The sequence below is a fragment of the Pongo pygmaeus genome, chromosome 15, assembly GCF_028885625.2.
Source record: "Pongo pygmaeus isolate AG05252 chromosome 15, NHGRI_mPonPyg2-v2.0_pri, whole genome shotgun sequence".
Classification (NCBI taxonomy): domain Eukaryota; kingdom Metazoa; phylum Chordata; class Mammalia; order Primates; family Hominidae; genus Pongo; species Pongo pygmaeus.
The window spans coordinates 20,137,491-20,152,314 of record NC_072388.2 but is presented as its reverse complement, the minus strand read 5'-3'; the positions used below and the strand labels follow the sequence as shown (position 1 = coordinate 20,152,314).

Below are 14,824 nucleotides of genomic sequence, written 5' to 3'. Positions count from 1 at the left end.
ATGCTCATCATCACTGGCCATCAGAGAAATGCAAATCAAAACCACAATGAGATACCATCTCACACCAGTTAGAATGGCAATCATTCAAAAGTCAGGAAACAACAGGTGCTGGAGAGGATGTGGAGAAATAGGAACACTTTTACACTGTTGGTGGGACTGTAAACTAGTTCAACCATTGTGGAAGTCAGTGTGGCTATTCCTCAGGGATCTAGAACTAGAAATTCCATTTGACCCAGCCATCCCATTACTGGGTATATACCCAAAGGACTATAAATCATGCTGCTATAAAGACACATGCACACGTATGTTTATTGCAGCACTATTCACAATAGCAAAGACTTGGAACCAACCCAAATGTCCAACAATGGTAGACTGGATTAAGAAAATGTGGCATATATACACCATGGAATACTATGCAGCCATAAAAAATGATGAGTTCATGTCCTTTGTGGGGACATGGATGAAATTGGAAGTCATCATTCTCCGTAAACTATCGCAAGAACAAAAAACCAAACACTGCATATTCTCACTCATAGGTGGGAATTGAACAATGAGAACACATGGACACAGGAAGGGGAACATCACACTTCGGGGACTGTTGTGGGGTAGGGGGAGGAGGGAGGAATAGTATTGGGAGATATACCTAATGCTAGATGACGAGTTAGTGGGTGCAGTGCACCAGCATGGCACATGTATATATATGTAACTAACCTGCACATTGCGCACATGTACCATAAAACCTAAAGTATAATAATAATTTAAAAAAAAAAAAGAGGATTAACCATGGTCGGCTCCTTCAGAGGGGCCCTGGTCCTTATGCCCTTGAAGAGGTCTAAGAAAAAAAACTGTAAACCTCTGGGCCACTTTCAGTGGTTAAATAAACCTCAGGGCAGTTCTGTTTAACACTCCAGTCTTTACCTTTCCTCTGCTCTCCACACTTCAGGCCTGATCCCGAGCTACAGTGAGGTGGACATGGCCTACTTCGTTCTCTTCTTCCCTCCTTTTTCTTTGATTTTAACTTCTCGGGATTAAGGTGAAAGAAAAAGATTAAGGGGATGAAGCAACAAAACTGTTCTTACTTAACCACTGTGCACCTCTAGTGTTGTTACTTCCCTGGCCGACCACTGATGCCTGTGTGTGGTGAGTGTCCCCATGAGAGAGCACCCAGGGGACCTCAGGGACTCCTCAAGGGAGGTGTCTCCCTTTCCTGTCAGCCCCTCCTTCAGGAGAACCCTCCACAGCCCCTTACTTTCTTCTCTGGGTGAAGCTCTGGCAGGACAGCTCAGCCCTGGCACCTCAGAGGCGGCACCTGCCCACAGAATACACGTGCCTCCTCACCATGCCCAGTGCAGAAACCCAGGCAGGCCATGGCTGCCCCTCTCCACTCCACCATCTCTCTCCAGTTTCCTTGTCTTCTGCTTAAGTAGATGTAAACATAGGTCAAAATCTGCTTCAGAACAAAGACGAAAATGTCATACAATGTTCCTTTTTTATGCAGCAGATCTCTGTCTTTGGAAGTAATTATTTTGGAGTATTGATCCCTCAAGTGGCTTGTGGGAAAAGGGGAATACTCTGATGATATTCTCTTCTTGACTCCTCCCATCCCTCGCTACCTCCTTACACCAGCTAAGAGGTGAGAATTGGAGGTTGCAAAGCCTGTTCAGTTGCTGCTGCTTAACTCTACAGAGAATGTCCAACTGCGGGCCATTCTTTTTTTAATTTTTTTTATTTAAAAAAATTTTTGAGAAGTGCAGCTGTGCTTAAAATGTGAGCCATTCTTAATGAAAAATAGTGGATGCCTAATGACTCTTGGTTCCTAGCTTTGGGTCCTATTTGCCAAATTCATAACAGAAAATGTCCCACAATATATCCTATTGATCTCATGGGAAAAAGAAGTCTGTTTGATTCCATAGCAAATTCTCCAAAAGACAAAATAAATATATATTCCAATAATTAGATGTCATATAACATATAAATAAATATAAATATGTAATGTATAACATATAGATTATAAATATATAAATATAAATAGACATATTTGTATTCCAGTAATATTAGGAATATAATATTAGATGAGCTTTGGGGACAAAATTCAATTACAGTCCTCATACCAACCAAACTCATCATGGATTCAGGAAAAGGAAAGCCTAGCTATGAGGATGCAGCAGAAGATAACCATGCTCATTAAACAATAATGAGCATTAGCATGTTCTATACTGGAATTATTATGAGCATGTTAAAGGCGGAGTTTGGAGCACTATTTGCTATATTCTGTAATAAACAGCTTTAGCGGTATTGCAACCAACTTTCTTTAATAGAAAGTTAAAATGTTGTAAAGAATCCAGAGAGTGTAAAAAGAGTAAATAAAATAATTAGATAAAATGTGTCTAAATTTTAGAACATTGAAGGAAACACTAAGATAATTGGCTTATGGCCTTTAAAATATATAGAAGTTTTATTTTTTAATTGACAATAAAGAATGAAAAAGCTTTAATTCATAGTGGAGAATCTCATATATTGTTTTAGCCTATTTTCTTCTTGGAAAGTCTGCAACTAAAACGCTTGTCTATCCCCTAATCTCTCTGCTGCTTTTGAAATCATAAATAAATTTCTTTCTGTTGTTGAAACAAAAATCATTGCCTTCTTTATCATCAAAACAAAGTATCTTCTACTAATTATGATAGGATATAGTTTAATCAGAATAGGCATAACCCACATTAAGGCATTCCCAGGTGTGTTTCCTGGTTCCCTAAGCCCTGTTATCTAAGTTATCACAAAGTCACCTGCATGTCTATTCATCCATCCTCCTGAAATGCAGTACTCTCCCAACTGCAGTGTTTTTCAAAGTAAGATCTCCAGATCTAATGATCAAAATCATTAGACAACTCACTATAAAAAGCAGACTCCTGACCCTGTGTCAGACCTATAGAATCAGAATCTATGGAAATAAAGCATTTTTAAAATAAACTCTTCATGTGATTCTTAAATGTACAGTAAAATTAGAGAAGTGCTGTCTAGTTGGTTAACTCTGGAGTTTCATGTATTTTTCTTCATCTTATTTTATGATACCTGCAGCATTTACTTTATCTCAGAAATGCTTTCATCTCAAAACTTATGTAAGCCTCAGTTTCCCAATCTGAGAAATGGGTTAATATTACTTCATAGTTTTTGTGACGATAAAGATGATGATGAGAATGACAAAATTGGTACCAGGTAAAGCATGAATCCTTCGGTGATTTTTGTATTGCTTCACCTGAATACATTGGGCAAACTGTAAGGCTGTAAACCCAAAGGGTTAAATACAACAAAACCAGATGACGTGGGTAAAATAACGCTTGTGCCTCTCTTCCTAAATCAGGAAGCTTCTACTTCTGCTCCCTTGTTTCTAGGCCTCCCTGCATTTCTTCTCCACAAAGCGGGGGTGGAAAGAGCTGATTCTGTTGTTTAGAGTCCATTTATAAGTAGGGCATTAGTCATTACTTTGACTCAATAGCTAGAACTCCATAAACCACTCGCTCACTTTATATCTCTTACAGTTTTAAGTTCCTGCCTCCCTGGGATGATAAGCAGATCTAAATAGAGTGGCCAGCTCTTCCACTAAGTCTGCCCAATAAGGAAGGAAAGGAAAATAAATAAGATACAAAGATTATAACGCAAGAAACAAATTTTTCTTCGTTTGCAGGTGGCATGATTGTGGACTTAGAGAATCCAGAATAATGTATGACCAAATGATTAAAATTAGTAAGTGTAGCAAGTTCAATGAATATAAGGTCAATATGTAAAAACCAATTGTATTTCTATACACCAGCAACAATTAGAAAATAAAATTTCAAAATCTGCATGAAATGTCTATACATGGAAGTAAATCTGATACAGGATGTGCAAATCACTACATTGAGAACTAAAATCATTGCTTAAGACATTAGATGACCTTAGCAGGTAGACCGTCTATGTTTTTGACACAATGACTCAATATTTTTGAGGTAGCAATTCTCCTCAAAGTTATCTATAAGCTTAATGCAATACCAATCAAAACTGCAAGGGAAATTTTGTAGATTTGAAAATGATTTAGAATTTGGAAACTAATTCTAAAATTTGTATGGATTCAGAAAGGACATAGAATGGATAAAATAATAAGGGGAAGAACACAAATGAAGAAAAAACACTGATGAGTTTCAAATTCTATTCTAAAGCTATATTAATAAGCACATTATGAGATAGCTGGGAGGCTGAACTAACAGATGAAACAAAATAGAGTGCAGAAATAGAGCTATACATGTAGGATCACTTGATTTATGACTCAAACACCACTGCAATTTAATGGGGGAAAGGAAGATCTTTTCATTAAATGGTCATGGGGCAATAGGAACCTTGACACCTTTTGCATAGCATCATGAAAATTGATTTGAGGTGGAAAATGGACCTACATGAAAAAAAGTGTGTCTGTTACTTGAAGTAGGGAAAGATTTCTCAATAGGGCACAAAAACTACTAACCAATAAAGAAAAATAAATAGTTATTTGGACTTTATCAAAACTAGGAATTTCTGTATCTCAAAGAAAATCATTATGAAAGTGAGGAGTCAAGTAATGGATTAGTAGAGAATTCACAATAGATGGTTTTGACAGGGGCTTATAGCCAGAATCTATGAAGAATGCCTACATGTGAACAATAAACAAACAAATAAGCAAACGACTTGAACAGGTACTAGACAGAAAGGAATATCCAGATGGACAATGAACATAAGAAAAGGTGCTCAGCATCATTATTCTTCAGGAAAAGCAAATTAAAACCACAATTTTATGAGATACCACTGCATGTCACCATAATGGCTTAAATTAAAAAACAAACAAAAAGAAACCTGATACCATTTTTTGGTGAAGACATGGAGTAACTAAAACTCCCCAACATTGTTCATAAGAGCATACAACTTCAGAACCTTTCGAAATACATTTGATAATAACCACTAAAGCTAAATATATGCCTATTTTATGGCCTAGTTAAGTCCATTCAAGTCCATTCCAGTGGAATTACCCAAGAATAGTGAGTTTATATGCCCACCAAATAAAATTTAAATAAATGTTTATAGCAACATTTTCCATGATGGCACAAAACTGTAAACAATTTAAAAAACCCAAATGTCTATTTCAAGAAGAATGGAAAAATAAATTATTACAGATTGATACAGGGGAATTTTACATATAAACTTAAAAATAACGTGCATACAGCAATATTAATAAATTTCAAAAATATGATATTGAGAGAAGAAATTGAGACAGTAGAATATAGGCTGTACAATATAATTCCAGTCACACAAAGTGTAAGACCAAATGATGAAAGGCAGAATCATGGTTACTCCAGGTGGAGAGTGGGGGAAGGGCCGTTGAATTGGAAGGGGCATGTGGAAATCTTCTGGAGTAATGGAACATTTCAATATGTAGGTCTGGATGGTGTTACCCAGATACAAAGAAGTGTAAAATTCCATTGAGCTGTAAGCTAAAATTTTATTCACCTTATTATGTGTTGTACCTCAATTTCAAAAAGAAAGAGAAGAAAGCGAACAAACAGCATTTTTAAATGTTCAGATAAATGTGAGTACCACCACCTGAGAGTGGGGAGACCTGACTGGGGTGTCAGACAGTGCTGTTGGGTTTTGTAAATGTATGTGAGTATTATTTTGATTAAAGTAACATTTATTTTAATGAGAAGGGAGGAAAGACTGCTGAAAATCTTAGACAAGATGTGTACTGAAAAATATCTGATAGCCTTATCAATACCAAAACTGCTAAAGTGAGAACTTCCCTTGGAGTGATGCTAACAGGGGCTGAATGAAACTGAAGAATGGAAATTAAGAGAATGAGTCCAGACAATTCTTTCAAGTAATTTGATGTTGAAGGGATGAGAAATATAGAGATGTGGCTGGTGGAGATGTGGGTTTCAAGAAGACTATATTAAAATGAAAAAGATTTACTTATATTAATGTGACCAGATTATTGTGAGACAACACAGACACATACACACATTTTTTTTTTTTTCGGCAGGGAGTGTATGCACCTGTGCAGTCTTTTTCCAAGTGGTCCACAACTGGAAACCAGGACTCTTCATATTACATCTGGCCCTTCTGAATTTATGTGAGGGAAGTTCTGGGATGTTATTAAGAGTAGAATGACCCATTAACATGCACAAGGGACTGTCTAGGATGCCTGGACAGAATGAACAGTAGTCCGTGCCCTCTGACTTTGTCTCATGACTTCATTCTCCAAAGGACCATTTGGAAAAAGGTCCTGGGCATTAAATAAATACTCCTTCAAGAGGAAGAACAGCAGAGATGCTTCTGCCATCATTTCAGATCCCTAGCTGCAGGGTTTTGATACAAGTTGCAGGTACCTGGGGAACACTGTGCCTGCACAGCACAGAGATAAGTGGCTGAGTCTTCAGATTTAGGGGCTGTGATGTGCAGAAAGCTTTCCTTCTTTGTTAATGTGGCTTTTAGCCTTTTTTTTCTCCTTTTCTTCCCCAGCTGAATACAGGATGAAGAGTAATTCAGGGCCTTTCCCAGGATCTTGCCTATACCAGAACAGCCCTCTTAAACCGCTGACTGTGTAACTGCAGTTGAGACTGCTACTCTCTCCCTCCTGGAGTCTCAGGGCCTCAGGACTCTTCTCCTGGTCTTCTCCACTCAACCCTGTTCAGGAAAGCAAAATCAGAAATTATACAAAGCTTTTAGTTTAGCAGCTTTGAAAAATTCCAACAGGAAAACTGAATGAGCTGAGATTAAATCTTCATCTCTCTTCCTCAGCTTTGCATGAATGGTTCTCATTTCTTAACCTCCAACTTACAGCCAAGCTGAAGCCACAAGACTGTGAATGCACACTCCAACATTTTCTCCATGCTGGTATCTCAGCCTAGAGACAAATTACGATAATTCCAACCTTCTTTTCTCAGAGGCGCTACTTCTGTATCTTAGTTCATATTCTCTAATGCAGGAAAGAGCCTTTCTGTTGGCTGCTCAACCAATCAAATGCAAGTCCTCTAGTAATTTTCATGCTTTTGAAATTAAAGGCAGTTGCAGAATGAGAGTAAATTGAGCTACTGCTACGTCATGGCCACAGTACTGTCCCACAGTACCCATTTCATGCCACCTACCAAGAAAAATATTCTTCATATTTGGTGGGCATAGTGCATATGAGGTTTAAAGTGGCAATCAGAAAACCCTTATTTTACTTGGACTCTTAATTCTCTAGATTGTTTTTTGAATGGTTTTTAAAGCTAAGCTGCAACCAGAGATTATAAAGGAGTTGAACCCAACTGGTAGGTGTAATTATATTTCTCACTAAACTATATTTCTCACTAAAATACACAAGAACCTCAGCAGGTGAAACCTTAAAATCTTAAAACCTCAGCAGGTGAAACCTTAAAAAGACTAGAGCTCTGAAAATAAAAGATGGGGTTGAGGGGCTCAAATAGCTTGTGGATGTGTCTAGAAACCTCTCTGATGCAATGTGCAGAGAATTTGGAACATAAATTAAGAAATCCATGTCTTCAAATAATTTTCTGTGTGACTACAGGATTGAGACCAACTGTGACCAAAATTCAGGGTCACAAAATTGATAGATCTTAGAAGGAAGGAAGTTTTGAAAAAGCATGGCAGGGAGAAAAAAGAGGTCTCCATTTCTGGACCTCAGAGAGACCTGAAAGTCACTGTGTGTGTGTGTGTGTGTGTGTGTGTGTGTGTGTGTGTGCTGCGAGGGAGATTATTCCATGCAAATTATAAATATTTTACACAAAATTAATAATACACAGCAAAAGTAAGTCTTTCCTCCTCATCTGTCCTTCAGTATCACAGTTCTCATTATAGAGGCATCTATGCATCTGTTCTTTCAAACACTCTCATACATGTACATACTCATTATTTTCAGACAAACATACATATCATTCTGTGCCTTGTTTTTTGTCCATGCAAAACGGCCACATAGTATTCCGTTGTTTGGCTGTACTATATTATATTTAAAGAGTTTTGCATTTTTGTGTTTTCATTTCCCAGTCTTTTACTACAAAAGATTATGGTGAAATGATTATCCCCATAAAAAGATGTTTGCCAACATGAACAAATATATTTATAAAAATTATTGAAAATATGTAAATGATAACAGAGAACCCATGCATTTTTCATTTAATAAATATTGCCAAAATGCTTCTAACAAGCAGTAGCACTTTATATATTTATAATGTGTGAGTGTCAGCTTCACTTCCTTGCCAACACAATGTATTATTAAACATTTTTATCTTTATGAAGTTAATAGGTGAAAAATGCTAATTCAGAATACCACTTCAAAATTTTCTCTATTATTACTGAAGCCTGGGTTGAAAAAATAATTTTAAAATCCATTTGTATGTCTCTCTTTGAATAGTCTATTGAAAATTATGTTTAAGTGTTCATTTTGGAGACAGAATACCACTGATCAAACTCTAGCTCTATGATTTATTTTGCATGAAAAAATTGCTCAGAGATTTTCTGTGACTTAGTTTTATCTTTGAACTTAGTTTTATCATTGGATGGTGGAGAAAGAACAGTACATACCTTAAATAATTACTGTGAGAATCACTTGAAATATGTATTGAAATCAACAGATATATATTGATTGATAATGATAGATACATAGGTAGATAGGTAGATTACACACTACCTAGATAAAAAATAAAATAGTGGCTAAAACATAACAAATAAGTAACATTAGCTATTATAGTATTAGCACAATTTTCTTTTGGAGAGTTAATTTTTTGTTGGTTTACTAAAGCTCTTTATATATTAAAGTCATGTTTTAGGTGACTTTATATTTTGAAGCTTTTTATTCCATTTTGGCATTTAGTTTTTGCTTGTTTATTGTATTTTTGCCATGTAGAAATATTTGCTTTCATATATCTCTTACTTATGGTATATTCAAATGCATTCATCTTTATAATATCTCCTGAAATTTTGGTCTTGCTTAGAAAACCTGACCCACTCTAAGCTTACTTTTTTAAATCCTGAAAATTTCTGGTGTGTTTATATTTAATCTTTTAAGCCTATCATTTGGAGTTATTTTGATCTAAGGAATAAGGTAAGGGGTTAATTTTTTTCAAGTGGCTGGACAATTGACTCAATATTATGTGCTCAAAAATCTATTATTTTCTCCCTGATTAGTAATACTTTTGCAGTATAGTAATTTTCTCTATGTAATTTGTTTCTGTCTTCTGATCTATCAATCTATCTAGTTATACTTTCACTATTGCCAACTATTTTTAATTATTTCAGCTTAATAATATTATTTAATGCATGATTGAACTTGTCTCCACTCTATTGCCCTTCTGTTTTAAGACTGTTTCTCATTTTCTACATGTTTAGTCTTCATTTAAATTTTTGAATGAGCATGTCTAGTTTCAAATAAATGTATAAAAATTTCAAGGTAATCATAATTTAGACAATACCCACTACTACAAAAATAAGAGTAGTTACCTTATTAAAACTGAATTAAAAGAGTAGTTACCTAATGAAAATTAACCTCAATAATATTCTGACATAACCCCTAAACTGTTTTTCCAAGAACATTGAAATTAGCAATACTAGGCTAAGATATCATGGCAAAACTAGTATTGCCTAATTAGTTTGATTCTATGACACACCACTGGATTTTATAATTGCGATGTGTTTATCATATGCCAATAATTTTGTAGGTAAATTTTGTCATTAAATATGTGCTTATCTCGTTGAATTATCCATTACTTATACGAATTCTCTTTGGATTTGTGCCAATAGCAGTCTGCTCCTAGTCCCCATTAATTTTGATGCTCCTCCAACCCTTCTTCCATTCAGCAGAAAAAAAAGTTACCCAGCATATACTGTACTAACAGTATAAACACGTGGTTCGTTGACTTTTTTTGAGAATAAGATAATTTCTCAGTTATCTACAAATCATTACACTAGCTTGCATATAATTCATCATTCACTGATTTGATTTATTTTACCCACGTTAGCAAACTCTGACTCTTACAAATCATTTTCAATAGGCAGTTTTTCTCTGTTTCTGAATATACGTACCTAAGAAAAAAGGTGAAAAAGATGAAAGATAAATGCAAGATTGGGGCAGGGCTATTTATAGTGCAGGGACAATTTATGTTTATATTTATTAGTGCAGGAACTAAGAGAACCTAGACTGAATGTGTGATAGATGGGTAACAGAGCCACAGAAGGTGATTTAGAATTGTGAGTTTTATGCAAAGTTTTGTTTAATTTTTAAAAATATTTTTATTTTTTATTTGAAATAATTATAGAATTAGAATTTCAAAAACTGTACAGAGAGGTCTCAGGTATTCTTCACTTAGCCTCCCCAACGATAACAACTTGTGTAGCTATAGAACAGAATCTAAACCAAGACATTAACATTGGTATAATCTGTAGAGCTTATTTAGGTTTCTGAAGTTGTGCATGCACTAATTTGTATGTGTATGGTTCTATGCAATTTTATCATCTGTATAGATTCATGTAACCACTGCCACAGTCAAGACTCACAACAGTTTCACAATCACAGCTTTCCTCATGCTACTCCTTCACACAGCCACACCCATCCCCTCCCCACATCATTAATCCCTGACAATCACTAATCTGTTACTTACCCCTACAATTTTGTTATTGCAATAATGTCATATAAATGGAATTGTGCAGTAGTAATCTTTTAAAATTGGCTTTTCTCACTCTGCATGAGGGATAAAAGCATGATATCTATGCAAGTTATTGTGTGTATAAATGTTTTTGTTCCTCTGTATTGCTATATAATAGACTATGTTATGAATGTGCCACAGTTTGCTTAACCATTCGCCCACTGGAAGACATCTGGGTTGTTTCCAGATTTGGGCTGTGATTAATAAAGCTGCTATTAATATTCATATACAGGTTTTGGTGTGAATATAAGCTTTTGTTGCTCTAGCATAAGTCCCAAAGAGTGTAATTGCTGGGTCATGTGGTAAGGCATGCATAATTTTATAAGAAATTGCTAAACTATTTTCCAGAGTGCCTGTATCATTTTATACCCCTACCAACAACATATTAGTGATCCAGTTTCCCTAAATTTTCAACAGCATTTGATGTTATCTTTATTTTTTATTTCAGCCATTCTGATAGGTATATAATAATATCTCATTGTGGTTTTAATTTGCATTTCATTGATAGCTGATAATGTTGATCATCTTCTCATATGCTTATTTGCAATATGTATGTCCTCAAAGTGAAATCTGTTTAATGCTTTTTGCCTATTTTCTAACTTCTTTTTTTTTTTTACTGTTTCATTTTGGGAATTCTTTATATATTCTAGCCACAACTCTGTGTCAGATACCTGGTTTTTAACGATTTACTCCCAGTCTGTAGTTTATCATTTGATCTTCTTAACAGGATCTTTTACAGAGCGAAAGTTTTAAATTTTGATGAAATCCAATTTGTGTGTGTATATGTGTGTGTGTATTGCGCTTTTGGTGTCAAACCTAAGAACTCTTTGCTTGGCTCTGCATCTTGAAGATTTTCTTTATTTTTTCCTAAAATTTCACAGTTTTACATTTTACATTTAATTTCATGGTTCACTTTGAGTTTATTTTTTATGATGTGTATTTTTAAATAGATTTTTTGGAAAGGAGGAATGGGTCATTATTTTTATCTTAATAGCCATAGCTATTCCTTCTCCCCAGTCATAACCCCTGATAATCACTAATCTGTTATTAATCCCTACAATTTTGTTATTTCATGAATGTTATATAAATGGAATTGTACAGTGGTTATTCTGCTTTGAATAACCAAAATGTATATCAAAGTCTTTTAATAGATGACTTAAAAACCTTTTATATTTTGAGGCTGAAAAATTTCCTTTTTATCTCACTGTGATTATTCACCTGAAAATTTAATTTAGAAATATAGGAACCACATCAAACCCTTTTCAACCCATCACCTTCAGAAATTTCCTGTCATTTACTACAGGGCAATTTTTTATTATAGATTTGGAAAATAGTTTTATATCTGTCTTATTATTGAGAATAACTGGAAACTTTTCCTAAAATTTATGTTCTTTTAAAACTTAATATTCCGCAGGAAAATTGCCCATCCATCTTTAAGTCATCAAAATGAACTGAAAATGAGATTTTCTTTCTGCTTCTATGACTTCTTTTCTGATATTTAGGCACATGTTTCCTGAAGAAAAGACTAATTCTCTCCAAATTGTCCCAAGAATAAGAAATCCCTCTTTTTGTCATTACTTTTTGTGAAAGTCATATGCTTTCATCTACCTCTTTTCACAATCACAGTTTCAAGGCCAAATGGCCTGGCTCCCTGGGATGTAGTCATGCTTCTTCGCGGAACAGGGTTCTGATTTTGCTCTCATGGGTGAATTTTGAAAAGACCAATATTACAATTGAGGATAATACTTTCTGAAAGTCTTCTTAAGGGTTAAGAATCAACAAGTTTTTATTTCAATTGAAATAATTCAGCCTTTGGAACCAGAGTCAGGAAAGTAGAAAAGCAAGCTCATTTTCCTTAAGTCTTAGGCTAGGACTTGTAATGGAGGGAATATCCACCCAGAAATTAAGTAAATCAAGTAGGTCACTCAAAGGGAAAGAAAAAAACATAAAAAGAAGAAAAGCAAGTCATGGCAATACACAGACAAATGGCAACAGACTGTGTGACCCCATCCAGTTGTACACAAGGGCAGCAGATGCTGTATGACAACACTACATACAAGAATAATTTTGTTTGTTCCACAGAATTTAAGATGGAAGGGAAAAGTATGGGGACTCAGAGAGAACTGAGACAACTGTGATTTTCTTTCAGCCTAGTCCCTATATGATTGCTCTTAATTTTATAGAACTCATATCTCCAGCCACAATAAGTAAATATTTGAGGCTCAAATTCTAAAACTCCCAGAATAAACCAGAAAAGAGATAAGACAGAGGGATGCCATCACTGGCCAAAGCCAAAAAGAATCAGCATACATATATAGGACAAACTTCCAAGTCTGCAAGAAACCAAATCAGGTATAAACCTTTGCATAGAATCACTCAGGTGATCATGATGCCGCTGTCAATGCCAACAAGGTGGAGACCATCTAAACTGCAAACCGAGAAATAGCACCTCATGAGAAAATTGTGTAAAAACGGAAAGGAGATATATGACACATGTAAATATAAGGAATGTTCTCGTGGTGATGAGAAAAGGACAAATTCATAAAATAATTGATCTATACTTATCTAACAGCATCCAAAGGATAAAACTGTATACCTGTTAATGCTATCAATACATTTGATTTTCGATCAGCAAATATTTAACGTTCAATCACTAGGTGGCAAGACCTAGCTAATGGTGTACAATACATACGTATTTCCTGACTCTATGGTGCTCACTTTTATAGGTGTAACAGGAATTTTTAAAATCTATACATAAATGTAGACATAGACATAGATGTGTAAAAGATATTAACTGCAACATTTCCTATTGAATTGGACTTTGGAAAGAACCAACAAAGGCTTATAGACCAGAATATATGTTTGGGGATTTTTGCAAAATGTGTATAAAACAAATAGATTGGAAATAGCCCTTAAATAAGATAGGTAATCTATTGTTTCAGGTCTTGTATTTTTAAATTTCTGCTAAATGTTGAGAATCCTCTTTTGAGTATCTCTCATTATTACTGTTTCCTGCACCAGATTCTAGGATTTATTTTCCTTGTTTCAAATCTTTAATTTATTCCTTTGTAAACTACTTAAACATCTTTTTTCTTTAATATAATATTTCTCTGGAACACTCTACTTATTTTCCTCCCATATGTTTTACAAAATTTTTTTTTATTATTATTATACTTTAGGTTTTAGGGTACATGTGCGCAATGTGCAGGTTAGTTACATATGTATACATGTGCCATGCTGGTGCGCTGCACCCACTAACTCGTCATCTAGCATTAGGTATATCTCCCAATGCTATCCCTCCCCACTCCCCCTACCCCACAACAGTCCCCAGAGTGTGATGTTCCCCTTCCTGTGTCCATGTGTTCTGATTGTTCAATTCCCACCTATGAGTGAGAATATGCGGTGTTTGGTTTTTTGTTTTTGCGATAGTTTACTGAGAATGATGATTTCCAATTTCATCCATGTCCCCACAAAGGACATGAACTCATCCTTTTTTGTAGCTGCATAGTATTCCATGGTGTCTATGTGCCACATTTTCTTAATCCAGTCTATCATTGTTGGACATTTGGGTTGGTTCCAAGTCTTTGCTATTGTGAATAATGCCACAATAAACATACATGTGCATGTGTCCTTATAGCAGCATGCTTTATAGTCCTTTGGGTATATACCCAGTAATGGGATGGCTGGGTCAAATGGTATTTCTAGTTCTAGATCCCTGAGGAATCGCCACACTGACTTCCACAATGGTTGAACTAGTTTACAGTCCACCAACAGTGTAAAAGTGTTCCTATTTCTCCACATCCTCTCCAGCACCTGTTGTTTCCTGACTTTGTAATGATTGCCATTCTAACTGGTGTGAGATGGTATCTCATTGTGGTTTTGATTTGCATTTCTCTGATGGCCAGTGATGGTGAGCATTTTTTCATGTGTTTTTTGGCTGCATAAATGTCTTCTTTTAAGAAGTGTCTGTTCATATCCTTTGCCCACTTTTTGATGTGGTTGTTTGTTTTTTCCTTGTAAATTTGTTGGTGTTCATTGTAGATTCTGGATATTAGCCCTTTGTCAGATGAGTAGGTTGTGAAAATTTTCTCCCATTGTGTAGGTTGCCTGTTCACTCTGATGGTAGT

The 14,824-nt window shown here is 35.3% G+C and overlaps 1 protein-coding gene and 1 pseudogene across 1 annotated transcript in view; both read right to left on the bottom strand.

Annotated features, from left to right (window-relative positions):
• The window catches only part of LOC129012897 (T cell receptor alpha chain MC.7.G5-like), a 595,859-nt gene that overhangs the window by 552,149 nt on the left and 28,886 nt on the right, over nt 1-14,824 (bottom strand). The gene's annotated exons all lie outside the window — the stretch shown is intronic.
• The window catches only part of LOC129013230 (sal-like protein 4), a 33,001-nt pseudogene continuing 24,616 nt past the window's right edge, over nt 6,440-14,824 (bottom strand).